Consider the following 15,174-nt stretch of genomic DNA (forward strand, 5'->3'; position numbering starts at 1 on the left):
CTTTCATGAGAAAACATATGCTCCTTTATAAGGAATTTGTATATATCTCAGAAAGATTGCCTGCTTCTGAATGTGGAAATAACACAAGTAATATATACTATGCCATTTCCTGGTTTGAGATTAATAGCCCACAGTCAACGTGTAGTGTAGGACCTATTTTCACACACAGAAAATGATGCACCTTTGCATGAAGCATGAGACATGAAAAATCTTGTTTCTTATTGAGATTTTTTTCCCATAGAATTCTCTTCCCTAGCTGTACAAAGAAATTGAGCTGTGAAGGCAATTTGTTATTATTTCTGTGCCATACTAAGTCTGGAATATCATGACTCCCATATCAGATTGTGTGGACTTTGGATGTACCTGATCACAGATATGTTGGTATCTTCTCTATTAATTTCCATAAATATCCAGTAAAACAATCTGCACTTGTGAAGGAACACAGTTCTGTGGTGTGCACAGGACTATCCTGCCTGAGCTGCATTTCACAGCAGCAGCTCCTTGGCTCCTTGCACACTGCCGCCAAAAATTACTACTTATTCTGATACTCAGCCAAGCTGAGTGTTGTATACCTTGAGATATCTGTGAGAAAGGTACATCCATCTTTTAAACATCCGTTAGGTAGTTTGGGATCGCAATACTTAAGCAATATGGACTCCTTGAATTGAAATGAGTAATTTAACTCGTAAACATTCATATAAAGTTAAATGAAGGATGCAGAAAGTGTTGTCTATTTGAATTTGAAAATGGTCTTTACATTTTTTTCATACTTGTTTAAATTTCTTGTTTATTTCTTGTTACAGAGCCAACATGGGATTTAAAAGTCCTTGTGCATTTTCTGACTTTTTCTCAACCAGTGATCACCGCTTTTACTTTAGGCCTATAAGGTGTCATTATGTCCAAAGTGTGCTGACTAAGCAGTGTTCACACCAGGAAAACAAGAATGGTGAGGGTATTATGATAGACTGATGCATTTTCTAATCTTGTGAAATAGACTTTTTTTCCTGTGTGTATCTGTCTTGGCCTTCATTATGTTTTTCCTCTACAGGTGCCTATATAGAATCATAGAATGGTTTGGTTTGCAGAGGACCTTAAACCACAGATCATCTAGCTCCAACACCTTCCATTAGAATAGGTTACTCAGAGCCCCATTAACACATAGGTAAAGACAATAGATATCTATGAATTGGCAACATGAAACAGAATAGAGAAAGCAGCACATATGTTTATTCATTCTGAAAGTAAAAGACATGAGTTAATTTCTGAAGTCAAACCCTAGGTGCTCAGCTGTACATCGTATATTATCTTCGTTAATCTACCGTAACAGAGCAGGAGCGGGGTGGTGAAGCATCCTTATTCAAACCTCAGATACACTTCTTGAGCATAATGAGTGAACAAAGCATTTGGTACTCCTATTTGTATTCCTGCCTGCTAGTTAGAAAGTAGGGAAAAGGAATGGGCGTGCATACATGAAGACAGATGTCTAAGCACACATCTGTATTAGGCGTTGAGTGATTCAGAAAAATGGCAAAATATACCAGTGGTGTTACTCATGTTTTTACATTTATTCCAATGTAATTTTTAGAGCTCTAGAAGCAACATGTTGGTATAGATTTTGATTTGCAAACTGAATGTTGAGTGGATGATGGATTCCATGCTGTGCTTGGACACAGTTCCCAGCTCCCTCCTACTCTGTGAGAAATGACTGCAATCATAAACCCATCACGTAATGAAGACTTCAGTAGGAGCAGGAAACACTACCACACCATGAATTTGCAGGACATCTGGTAAATCAACAACATTATCACAAACATCATGGCCAACAGCCTGAGCTGTAGCAACAGTATATTCATTTTCCAAATGTTCCAACCGAGAAAGATACTCAGACCATTCCCACTATACACCAGATGGTTGATTGGGAAGCCAATATTTTCTCTATGCACAGAAGCTTACTCTTCCATCATTTTGCATGGGGACCAGATATTTTATTAGAGACAGGATTTTCTCTGGCCCATGTTCTGCTGAAGAAATATATATAGTGTTCAGCATACTCACCACAATATGGGCAACTGCAAGATACTGGAAGAAGTGTCCTGGCAGGCCACAAACGTGAGAAACCTCTGTGGCAAACTGCCTCCTTTTTAATTTTTAATGATGTTAAACATATTTAAAGTGAACTACAATGCATTAAATTGTATTAAATATGACATAATATCAAAGCCACATGAAAATGAATCAATCTGTCATGCAGTGGTGACAGAGAGCCACAAAACAAGTCTAGTGGTGTAGTAGCTCTAGTGTATAGTGGGATGATAATTTAGGCTCCAAGTAATTAGCATAGCACAATTTTTAGTGCCTTAGTGAAGAAAAACTGTCTGCAAAAGTCAGTGTTTTGCCTTAGTGAATATGTATTTCAGATAAAACCTGGAAATAGAAAGCTGAATTGATTTTGTGTGTTGACTTTGCAAAGTGCTCTCAAAATCATAATAGTGAATTTGCCTACAGAGAGAAAACAACTCCTTGTATTACTAAACTTGCAGACTTGCTTTCAGTCTTATAATAAAGGTTTTGATGTAAACCTTTTGTCTTTCTTCTCTTTATCTCTGTTCTAGCTGTAGTTGTAAATCGCTGGATGGGTTCCTAGCTTCATTAATCCACACTTTGTCAAATGCCCTATAAAAGACAGGAATTTTCTTAAAGCTGTCGCAGTCTTCTGTGGAATCAAAGAGAAATATAACATTTTTATATGATGGACATATTCCTGTACTTTTTAAAACACTAAGTTATTCTTTCCTTGCAAGTTCACCACATTGTTACTGCTTGAGCCCAGTATTTCCATTACTAGTGTGTATGTCAGACTGCTGTTTTTCAGGAATCGTCATCAGCAATGGTTAAACCTCTGCAAAGGGCTAGGAAAATACATTTTCCTATTATTTTAAAATTCTCCTGATAGAGTTTATCAGGTGAATTCTAGTGCTGTATTTGAGCGAATATTTGAATTTAAGTAATGGGGTTAGCCCATGCATTGGGAACATGCCACCTGCTTGATTCGACATCCCTAAGAAAAATCAAGAGCAGCTTGGTAGAATTTGAAAGCTACATTCTCTGGTGTCCACACCTTGTGAGCATTACTGGTCAGGAGGCACAGAGGATGAGTTGGATTTTTCCTGAAACTGCTCTTGTTAGCAGTTAGAAGAGGCAGGCTGGATATTGGGGCTGGATCATGGAGTGACATATTTCATCCAGCACTTGTACACTTGTGCATGCTCACTCAAAAAAATCCGAATGGACACCTATGTTCTTACACATTTTACTAAGAACCTATGCTTCCTTTCATCTTCCCAAATTTTTCAATTTCACTTCATCTCTTTAAACCCTGACTGTATAAAGCCACATTGATATGCTTAACTTAAGAACGGTAAAGCTACTGAAGCAAACAGAACTGATGGATGTAAAATTCTAAGTATGTTTGCAGGATTTAGTACTAAACTTTAAGTCTGAGACCTCTAAATTTGGAAACCTAAGAGTTTTATGACCTTCCAAGGATGGATTATCCTTATTTTCTGCAGAAGTGGTTCTAAACCTACTGCTTGTGCTTAGGAATAACAGAAGCTCCCTAGGAGTGCACTGGCATCCTTTGGAAGGAATTGTGGTATTTGGTTGTGAAAGGTGAATAACAGAGACAACACAGAAGACTCCAGGCTGGATCAGTCCAGACAAAGCAGTTCAAATCCTGGTCTCCATAAAGTAAATGGCAGCTATGCCCTGTGACTTTAACTGTCAGTGAAGAGAAATTACTGTGTAATTGCTAAAATCTGATACTAAGCTGGTAGCAGAGAGACTGCATTTTACAACTACGGATATATTTTGTTTTTTTTTTTTTTTTTTTGTAAAAAAACCAACCAAACAACAGAAAAGGCCAGGCCAATGCATTAAAACGGGTCTTAACTGAAAGAGTTAATTTCAGTCATACTTTGCTTAAAAAGAAAAAAGGAAAAAAAAATGAAAGAAGAGATTTAATATATTTTCAATCATGTCAACTGAAATGCAACTTTCCCCAATGATAGACTTGCCTACATCTATCACAAGGTAAACAATCTGTGCTAAAAGCATAAAGACTTGTTTTTCCTTTATTCTTATCTCAGTGAAACAGTCCACTGACAGAAACACCTTTTGTTTGGAAGAGATTTGGTCCTGTTTCACCTTAAACTAACGCAGAAATAAAAGTGTATTAGAGAAGTTTTGACTGCCGGCAGCAGTGGAATTCGTTGCTCATTATTTTGCTCTCTAAAATATAAACACAATTTGATTATGCTGCCAAATAGCCACATGCTGATTTGCATTTCCTTAAAAGTAACTTACTTATCAACTTTGTCAAGAGCTAAAAAGTCATTAATGACAGGTGCTTTCAGAAAAAAAAGAAAAAGGGAAAAAAAAGGTCTTAATCTGGGTGGTTTAATTTTGACAAAACTGAATGATAGCAAGCAGTATTCTTGGGGGAATGATCATCCAACTATTGAAACTCTAAGACAAGAAGTATTTGGAAATTGTTAAGGTGTAACATCACTCTGAAATTAGCAGGGTGTTTTTTTAAGTTGTAGAGTGCCATGTTTTTGTTTTGCTTTAGTCTCTTGCAAAATTGTCCTCTTCATACCAGAACCCTTCATTTCCAAGGGTACAGGCAGGTAATGTGTAAAGAACACCTAAGACAAAGCTGTCACATCTTCACATCTGTCAGATGGAATCTCTTTCCGATGAACGAAGTCTATGAGAATCAGGATGGAGCTGAACAACTAAGTTTCTCTTGCAACCCCTTCCAAGAGTGTAATTTGCTTGTAGCAGCATGTCTGGGGACATCATTAATTATGGGACACATTCTTTTGATTTATGTCAATCATCTGCAAAATGAGATACATTTTCAGTATTCTTCAGGCTTTTCCATCCTCTTAAAAAACATACTTCATCTGTTGGGAGGAAATGGTTAAAAGTGGAAGAATGGTGAGAAGGATGGTTGATTAGCTCAAGTGACCTTTCAGCTGGGAATGCTGAAGCCCCATGTATTATGCCTACTGTTGTTAATCCTCTGTTTTGTGAAGTAGAGTTCCTGTCTAGAGATAACATAGGTATGGACATGTTTGAGGCCCCTATTGGGAGAGTGATCAAAGATCATAAAAAGCACAGAGGAGATCAGAGCATGGTAGTAAACTATGTTTATGGTGTGCAGGCCCTTGGTAAATGGATACAAACAGCAGCCCCAGAGTCTACCATGGGCCTCATGTTGCTTGTGCTCCCCCTCGTGTGTCTCTGCTGCCCAGGTGTTTCTTTGGGGATCCTCCAGTTAGCAAGGTACTTAAATAAATTTATTCTTTGCATTTCAGCCATGGGTTTGGGGTTGTTCTGGCCACCTGCCTGTATTGACTCACACATCATCTGTCTTTTGAAATCTCATTTTGGTACAATTGTCGAGTCCCTTCTGTTTCTCACCTTGTATAGTAACTTTCAATTGTACATGGTTAGTGAAGCAAAAGGAGTAAAAATTCCAGGTAGTTCTCATACTCCATTTTATCACTATTAAATTATAACTGTAGGCATGTAAGCTATAACATCACAACCATATAAAGTTTTAGAAGACTGAAGTATTAGCATATCATCTTCCTGACAGATTTGGCTAAATCATCTGAATATATTTATGTAAATATGATGTACTCTGTACTAGAAAGAGCAGAATAAATTCAATGGAGCTAACTACTACTTCTTAAATTTAAAAAGTAAATTGTGTTAGTAGTAGAGTAATAAGAAAAAAATTAAATGGCCTTGCCACTCCCTGTAACCAGATTATCATGAAATCCAGTTACATGCCTACCTTTGTCCTTAGCTTAATTACAGCATTTGACACCTTCTTAAAACACTCCTGTTTCCTAGCCTTTCACCTTCTCCATGGAATATCTTAATTACTCTTTCAAAAAAGAAGATTAAGTATGACTGCTTTGACCTCCCTTTTTTGTCCCCATTCCTCACACTCTTTCGAAAACTTCATTACATTTCAGATCACATTTTCCTTTGTGGTGTTCTATCCTTTAGTAGGATATTTTATTATTCACTGTTGGTTTCCCACTTACTTTTTCTTGCTGCTTTTCCACTATCTTAGTGAAAAGAACACACCCTTCTTTCCTTTGTTAGATGGAGGTTTTGTTAAGGTCTAGTATCTTTTTAAGAAATCAGCTGAAGACAAAATTTCATTTGCTATTTTTATATCATTCTCTCTTATATCAACATCTTCATTGCCATCTCTCCTTTCATCAAACTTGCCTGCATTGTCTTCCATAAGATTTTCTGTATGTTCCCCCTCCCTTGAAGTGTAATAGAAATAAAAGAAAATTCCTTATTCTTTCTCTGAAGCCCTGTGAGCTGCTAAGTCACTGCTAGTGCTATTAAGAAAACTCATTGATGAATTCAGTAATGGTGGAGGTAATTTTAGACCTTCCTTTTGAAATGAACAGGGATAATGCCTTTATTAATGTTCAACTCTTTATTAAAAAGATCAGCTGGGCAGGGGTCCCAAATGGCACTTGTCCCCGTTGTTGTAGCTCTCCAAGGTGGCCGAAAGGAAGGAGGCATGCAGGGTCTGTCACTGAAGTCCAGAGCAGCAGCTGTCCCTTCTTCTCTGTGGCACAACCAGTGGCCAAAGGGTGAGGAGGCGTGGAGTGCAGAATCTATTGCTGAAGTCCAGAGCAACAGCTGTCCCCGCTCCTTCCCTGGTGGCAGCACCAGGGGGCTTTGGCTCTTCCTTCTCCACTTGCCCCAGCCCACTCTAGTCTAGTCTCTTTTAGGTGATGGTGACGGACAAAAGTCGATCACTGGTTGTGTTTCCCTCTTCCTCAGCTAGGGCATTTGTCTATCCCCCTCTACTGTGTTTAGTTCTTTATTTAGAGGTGTCTTTACCCCCAAAAATACTCCAATGATCCCAGGGGGTTTTCTTATTTGCATTTTAGTCCCAGAATGTCGGTGTGGTGGGGGGAAGGCAGGTTACCTTTGGGTAGTTTAAAGAAAATGAACAGAGCAATTAACTAATTAACATTTCAATATCGGTAGCCAGCAGTCATTCCAGTGTTGCCATGGGAATTAGGAAGGCCCTGCCCGCCTCTCTGGGGAGCACCTGGAAACTTTGTTCATTACAATTTTTTCTTGCTTTTGCTTTGCATTTCTCTCTGTATATTGAACTACTGTTTTACATCCATTCACACACATTAAACAGTTTAGGATGTTGTTATAGCTTTCTTGCTATATTCCTTAGGAATTATATATATATAATTTTTTTGTGAAACATGCAATCACAACATTTTCCCCAACAATTTTCTTTGCTTGGCTCCTATAGGCTCACATAATTGGTTCTCTGCTTCTCTGTCTGCTTCAGATGTCTGTTCTCCTAATCCTTCCTGAATCTAATCTCATGGCAGCTTTTAGGTGAATGGTGGAGAATGAGTAAACTCTGTCTACAGGAGTATTAGCTTTGTATGAGTAGTTGAGATCCTCATGAAATAGAGATTTTTGGAGTTCACTTGAATTAACAAAATAAATTAATTTTAACCTTTTACTTGAGAAACCTCTGCCATGGTACAAAGGGCACAGGAAAATGCAAATCTCTGAAGCTTCTTGCATAAAGGACAATGCCAGAGAAGACCAAGAGATGCAAAGAACCCAGATAAAGGAGCACATCTGTTTCCAAGCTTATCAAGACTGACAGACGCACTCAGGCACCAAAGGACCAAAACCGCATGTGCAGAGGAGAAAAGTTCAAAAGTTCAATCCTGAGGAAGACCACAATCTTCAGCCTCAGGAGACCACCAGAGACCACCGTGCGGACCACCACAGCAAACCACGCATGCTCAGAAGGGAGGGGACCTATTTAGCATGAGAGGCGAGGACAGGCGGGGCCAGGGGTTGAATATGCATGGAAAAGTTGTGTAATGTGTTGCATATGGAACACCTTTGTGAATAAAGATGTGGGTCAGACTGAGGCTCGGTGCACAAGTTTTTGGAGAACTATCTTGCTTGTGCCGGGCGCTGACATACATACCTTCATAACTACATCGAGTTGTGGAGTCTATTTATTTATTCCGCATATCGCTTCACCCACATCTCCCAGTTTAAGGGTGGATGGTGTGAGCACCTGATGAAGGAAAGCAAACAAGCGCTGAGAGAATAAGATACATTTAAAATGTCATTTTTGCAGAAGTTTTATTTCAAAAACCAGATAGGTAGGACTAAAGGAGCAAACTAAACTAAAGGAGGAACTCTAATGTAAACAGCATTTTTCTTACTCTACTTCAGTAAGTTTTCTAACTGAATTAATCTAGTAATTCCCAACTGGATAAGTAAATTTCCTGCATTTTATGTATTCAATCCCCAGGCATCTAATTTGGCTTTATGTGTTACACTGCCAGAACAAGATATCCGAACCTTTCTACTTAAATGTCTGAGTTAATCATGCTAGATTTGCATTCTTAACATTCAGATCTTTAGAAAGAAACATTTGTACCCTTAAAGGACTTTCTTGGATACCAGCCTAATAGTCTAGATTTTGAAGCTGTGGAACCAGACTGATTCCATTCTCTTCTCATGTTTTCAGAAAGATGAGAAGAGAACGGAATACATTCTTATCATCTTTTCAGAACAATTTCTTTCCCCATGTCTCTTCCCATTTCAACTACTTTTAATTGTCTGAAAGTCATTGTCTAGATAGTGGCCAGAGATGGACACATCCATAGATGATTTCCAGACTAAAAAGTAGTAGTCAAATTAGGCAGGAAGAATTGACAGAGAGACAATGTAAACTTGGCAATTAGTTTAGACTAAGGTGGTGTCTCTCTGTGTTTTCCCGGTCCCCGGGCAGCTCTGGCACCTAGAGCAGCACTGCCTCCCTCTGGGACCCAGAATCGCCGCGTGTTTCCGGACTCGGCTCTGTGCCGCAGTCTGGGTGGGGGTGCCAGCGGATTCCTTGCCACTACGAGTGAGAGACACCAGTAAAGAGTGAAGGAACGTCTGGATTCCCCACGCGTGGAAGGCTGAAAGTCTTTTATTGCCGCAGGGAGCTGTGCTGAGGCGCCGCGACCCGCTCCCAGCTTGTGCGTGAGGAAACATGGCCTCTGGCACTCTGAGGCATGGGATTATATCAGGGAGAGAGCGAGGAGAGCAGGGGCCCTCCTGCCAAATGGGGGCAGGTGCCGTGGTGATGACGTGGACCACGGCACCCAACAGGGACACGGCCAGGGTGGACCCCGAGCTCTGGGGCAGACGGGGGATGGGAATTCGGAGTGACTCTAACAGCCAGGGACCCGGAGTGAACAGCTGTGGGGGGGAATAGACACAGGGGGTGCGCAGGGGTATACAGAACACGGCTAGCTAACAGATCAGAACCCCTAACCTAAACCCCAAACCGCAATGCAACGGACCAACCCCCTGTATTTTAGACAGGTGGCTGTCTAGTTAGGCAAGTGAATTAGAAGAACATCATTATGAGGCACTACAATTATTTCAACATGATATTGCCTAAAAAAAACTACAACCAAGAAGAAATGCAACTCTGTTATTATGGTAACACTTCCAACTCTTCTAATGCACTTTTTTCCTCCATGGGGTCAATAGACCTTGGACTAATGCTGCTATGCCTTGTGTCACATATATAGAAACTTTCTGGCTGTGGCTCTGCCAGCAAACTAGACTGAAGCAGTGCACAAGGGACAAGCACTGGCAAATGATTCTCTATACTGTATATCAGGTTTTGGCTTAGGGACAAAGAAGGTGTTGTTCCTTTCAGACACAGCTGTATCTTGTGTTCGGGACCAGAAAATGTGGCTGGATGTAATTTCCTTAATGATATATCTTGAACTCTGAGGCTAGCGTTGCTAACCCTTCCCAGCACAACATTCAGTGGTTACACTTTAGTAACCTTGTAAAATTTCACTGTGAGGCACTCCTGACCATGTTACTGACTTTGACAATAGATAGATACATTTTACTATTGAGATTCACAGCCAAAACAAGATCTTAGTATCCTATACTGGTGTCAAAAGTCACATAACATAACAGCAGATAGGATCATAAATCACAGAATTGTTTAGGTTGCAAAAGACGTCTAAGATCATCCAGTTGAATCCAGCAACTGCCAAATCTACCACTAAGCCATGTCCCTAAGTGCCATATTAACATTATCTTAAAATACCTTCAAGGCTGGTGACTCAACCACTTCCCTGGGCAGCCTGTTCCAGAGCTTGACAACCATTTCAGTGATAAAATCTTTCCTAATACGGGAATGAAATATCAACTGTGTAACAGCTGCAGCCACACTCATAAGTTTGAGATGGAGGTCGTGGACGTGGTATAAGCAGTTTCCCTGAGACTCTGGGATTCCTATTGAAAACTTTCATGGCAGCTGGGTCTCACAGTTTTCACAGGCTGAGGTAAAAACACTGTGATGGGTAACTAGATCAGTACATGGAGAAAGATGATCAAATCATCATTATGTGACCTCACATGTCAGCTATTGCTGTCATTAGAAGACAAGGAATTTTGTATCTAATTGTCACATTTGTTTGTTTGTTTGTTTGTTTGTGAGGGAATGTGTTTGAGAAGATTATTTTTTTACAAGACTGCATGGCAGAGGAGGCAGTTGTGATAAGAAGAAATTGTATTCCTTGGAAAACAAGGGAGAACTACAGGTTTCCCTTACTTAGGACTGAGGCAAAAAAGCAAAATTGATCCCCAATCTCTCTCTAAGATTCACAGTCTAACCTGATAAGGAGTTGTAGAAAGTCTCATTAACTCATTGTTCCTACAACTAATAATTTTTCTTGCAAATAGCTCAGCTTGGTTTGCTAAAGCAAACATGAATAACCTCCAGTAGAGCCATTTGGAAGGTAATTCTAACTGTCTTTATTTATATTTGTATAGATTGGCTTCATGGCAGGGTCTCTTACAATAAAGTGCAGCATAATAACTATCTACTAATGATACTTTGGCTTGAAATATCGCCAGGAAGTTTAAATTGGTATCCACCTATTTTTAGCAGAAATAGCTGCAAACAGTTCATAAAATAAGCCCCAGCTGTAATAACAAGAAAAAATTGACATAAACCAAATGCTCACCATGGGTGAATTTCCACCTACTCTTCACAAATAGAGTGAGATCATAAACAGTGGGAGGCTGTCCTGTCTCTAATTTTAATTGTTTTATTTTTCAGTTCACAGCCTGATTTGATTGAGAATGGTAGGCAGGTATAATTTAATTTTAGCACTGACCCCCTACAGGATGGATTACAAATGTGATGAGCCCTAGTATGAATAGACTGTTTAGTTGTTCATGTGCATGCAAAGAACTAGTTATACAATTTATCTTTTGAAACTTTGTTTTGCAGTGAAACTTCAGTTTGAAGTTCATCATGCACCCTAGCATAAAATGACCACTATTATGAGCATACACATATCCTTTGTGGAGTTCATAAAGTGATCCAATGAAATTTTCCCTTACATACTGTGTGATCTATTTATATAATCGGCACCATCTTATAAGGAGATGATTGACTCACTTTATGGATTGGTAGGGGAAATAAAATATGGACAAACATAGTCATTCCAGAATTGAAGCTGAAATGTGACCTCCATTGTAAATCTGATACAGAAGTTCCATTCAATTTTATAATCAAAGGCCTACTTGTCTGAAAATGAAGCTCACCTTGGATTTTTCTACTAAATTTCAAAATTATTTTCTTAAGTATTCCTAAAGCTAATACCATAAAATCAGTTCCTTCTCTTAACTTAGAAGTAGGAAGCAAAACAAGCTGCTTCTGTTTAAGATGCAGCATTTACCTCAGGTTCAAGTCTTCTGGTATTTTTTTTTCTTTGACAGTTCAACAGTGATATGTCTGTGCTTTTACTGGCTTCTCATCAATGATGATACAATATTTGCTGTTCTGATCTACTCAGTGCCATCACCATCTGGTAACCTCCAAGGAACACTTTTGAAACTTAGTAAACCTATTGATAGGCAAGGGACCAGTGAAGAACATGAACTCTTACAGAGGTAATAAAAAAAGAAATTGTGGAGCATCATTATACCAGCAGCACTTTAAGCTCCTGCTATGTATGTAAATTATTTTTACATTTGAAAACAGGCTAAAACAGTACTGTGCATAATAACTAATATTAAAATTTTTGATTTCCCTCCACTTTTGACCTGCTGAGATCTAGATTTGAGCACATGAATGATCTCACATCTGCCATCCATACAGAATCTGTCTGTAGAGAATGACTGAAATATTGCCTAGAATTGCTTTAAAATTAGAATTCTTTGAATTAGAATTAATTACAAATCCCCAAGACACCTTAGTAAAATTCAAATAGGTAATTAAATATGTAATATTTTCACAACAGAAAAACTTATCTGTGTGTGCTCAAGAGTGAAGATTGATGGAAGTGAAGACCCCAAAATAAGACCAATATTCTCCATGCGTATGCAGCACAGCATGACATATTGTGCATATGAACTGGAAACAATTTCTGATGGTGCCAGGGATCTGCAGCACTAACACACACTACAGTTTTACTAATCTGCCAATGTCTCAAATAAAACCTTTGGCAGAGTTCTTGTACAGGGCACAGATACAAAGTGTTCTGGAATAAGCATCTGCTGCTTTATTTTCTACATTTACAAGTCACTAAAAAGAGTTTTCTTTCCTTTAGACCACAAATTTTATTGACTTGCTTATACACCACTATGTGACTTCAAGCAGTGCTCAGGTCAAAATTTTCTTCCACCATTGTTTCCTCTTGTATGCCTTTGGTTTGCATTTGTACAATAAACAACTCTGTTCTCACCTTACAGATTATTTGGAAGAGAGAAATTAGAGTTATTTTATGCAGTAGCCAAGTGAAGTTCTGTAAACATTTGGTTTCCTCTGACATGTTTCCATATCCCAAATACACAGCTATCACAGCTGTGTTAAAGGTGGAATACATTCCACAAGAGAGTAAATGCAAAGATGAAGTTGACAGTATGTTTCAACTGGTACCTTTGGGGAAATAATGTCCAACACCATAAATTAAAGACAGATTCAGGCTACATCTTGAATCTCATTGGAGACATGCCTTCTGCAATGAAATACAGCAAGGCCTGCATGAAAGCCTTAGAGGGAACAAGGCTAGGAAAAACTGAAAGCGAAAAGAAAAAATGAGGCCTAAAATATGCTTACAAATTCAAGCAGTTTAGATTCCTTTACACCCAACTTCTAACAATTTCTCCACTGTTAAGTAGATGTGTCCCTATGGGTTTCCCTGGCATGCTGAAGAACTGGTGGCTGCATCATGTTTGTAATTTCTAGTTATATATCACTTTGGATTTGGCTTACATTCTTAGTGTTTTCAACTCATCCTTCTTCTCACTGTGTATTTCCTTAGCACCAAGGTCTTTGTCTCCTTGTCATCTGGAATACCTTTGAAGAATATGGGCATCTCCATCCAGGTTGTATGACTGGCTTTGCGCTGGGTGGTAAGATCAAGGACTGACCTAGTAATGACTCTCCTGGTCATCTGGAATACCTTTGAAGAATATGGGCATCTCCATCCAGGTTGTATGACTGGCTTTGCGCTGGGTGGTAAGATCAAGGACTGACCTAGTAATGACTCTCCTGGGATCCTTCATCTGCAGCCTGGGCTCAGCTGCTGCCCAGTCCTGGCTGCTCAAACGTGCTCTGAACGTATGGACAGAGCCTGTAAGAGGAGAGCAGCATCAGACAGATGCATTGATTTTAGCAGGCAGAAAGGGACTTAACTGAGAATCAGCAGCTGTGAGAGCTCTGGAGGAGACTGAGCCTTGCTGTATTGTCTGAATGCTGCCAGATGGTGGTTATGTTCACACGTGGCATTGAACGTGCACAGTTCCACTGGGGCAACACCACACTGGGGCCTTCTGGGGTTAGGCTCACATGTGTCAAGCCAGGACTGGTTCTGGGCTTCAAAGAGGAGGCAGTGAACTACCAAGCCAGGCAGAAGGCTTTCTGGGACTCATCTGACCTATGAAAGGACCTGGCAGACCATCATCACCAGTATTCAGCATTCAGAATGGCTTATGTATTGTTGCAAAAAGGTTCCTTCCCCTCTAGGAAAAGATAACTACTACCATAGGACACCATAGCAGCCTCTGCTCCAGTCATCAGCCTTCACACAGCTTTTGTTTATGAGAGTGCTATAATGCAAAAAATAGCCTTTGGACCTGAGGAAAAAGTGCTGGTTAATATCTTTCCTGTTTTGTGGGGCAAAATTTTAATCAAAATGATTAATAATCTCAGGTAGTGAAGAATGTTTTATTGTCCTGTTACCTAAATGCAAGATTTTAACTCCTTGCCTGCCCTAGTGCTGCTAAACGATACTTTCTACAGGGTTTTATTTATCCTGTTCATTAGGAGCTATTTTTCTAATAGGTTTTACAAAACTATTTAAAATCAAAAATTACTTCTTATTTAGAAACTGCTACTAGAGATCTTTTCCTGCTGTAACAAAACTGCCAGTGAATCCACCAGATCTTGCCCTTGCTTCCCCCTGAGAAGACTTGCTTTGTTCAAACTGCATTGCATGACTGACAATCTGAGCACATCTGTGCTCTTTTTAATGCTGCAATATGCTGTTTAAGAATATCTCTATATTCTTTCTGCTGCACAGCCATATTTAATAAGGACATGGGAGGCATTTAGAAATAGGCAGCAGTGTTGATTCCTAGATTTTTTGGTAAGGAAGCAGAGTACATCTAAAGCATTGCTGATTAATTCCAATAGAGACTATTTTCTATAGAGGTACCATGCACCCAGTGGGCATCCTAATAATAGCAGGAAGAGATGACCCTCACCAAAAGGTGAGGGAAAAATTAAATCCATTCAGCAGTTGGACAGATTTCCACACTTGGTTTTACATGTCTCCTTTGTAGTTGTTCAGAAGTACAACTTTACAGAGAAAGGCAGTGCTCACTCTACATGTTGCATTATACCAGCTTTTTGACTGAAAGTAGCCTACACTTGTTTCATCCCAGATGAAAAGCATTATATTTTCAAAAGAGGAGTTGATTTTGAGTGAGTTCATTCTGCCAGAGAAGTTTTTATAAAGCCACGCTGAACAACTTGCAAATGTG

Source organism: Anomalospiza imberbis, chromosome 2 (assembly GCF_031753505.1).
Source record: "Anomalospiza imberbis isolate Cuckoo-Finch-1a 21T00152 chromosome 2, ASM3175350v1, whole genome shotgun sequence".
NCBI classification, from domain to species: Eukaryota; Metazoa; Chordata; class Aves; order Passeriformes; family Viduidae; genus Anomalospiza; species Anomalospiza imberbis.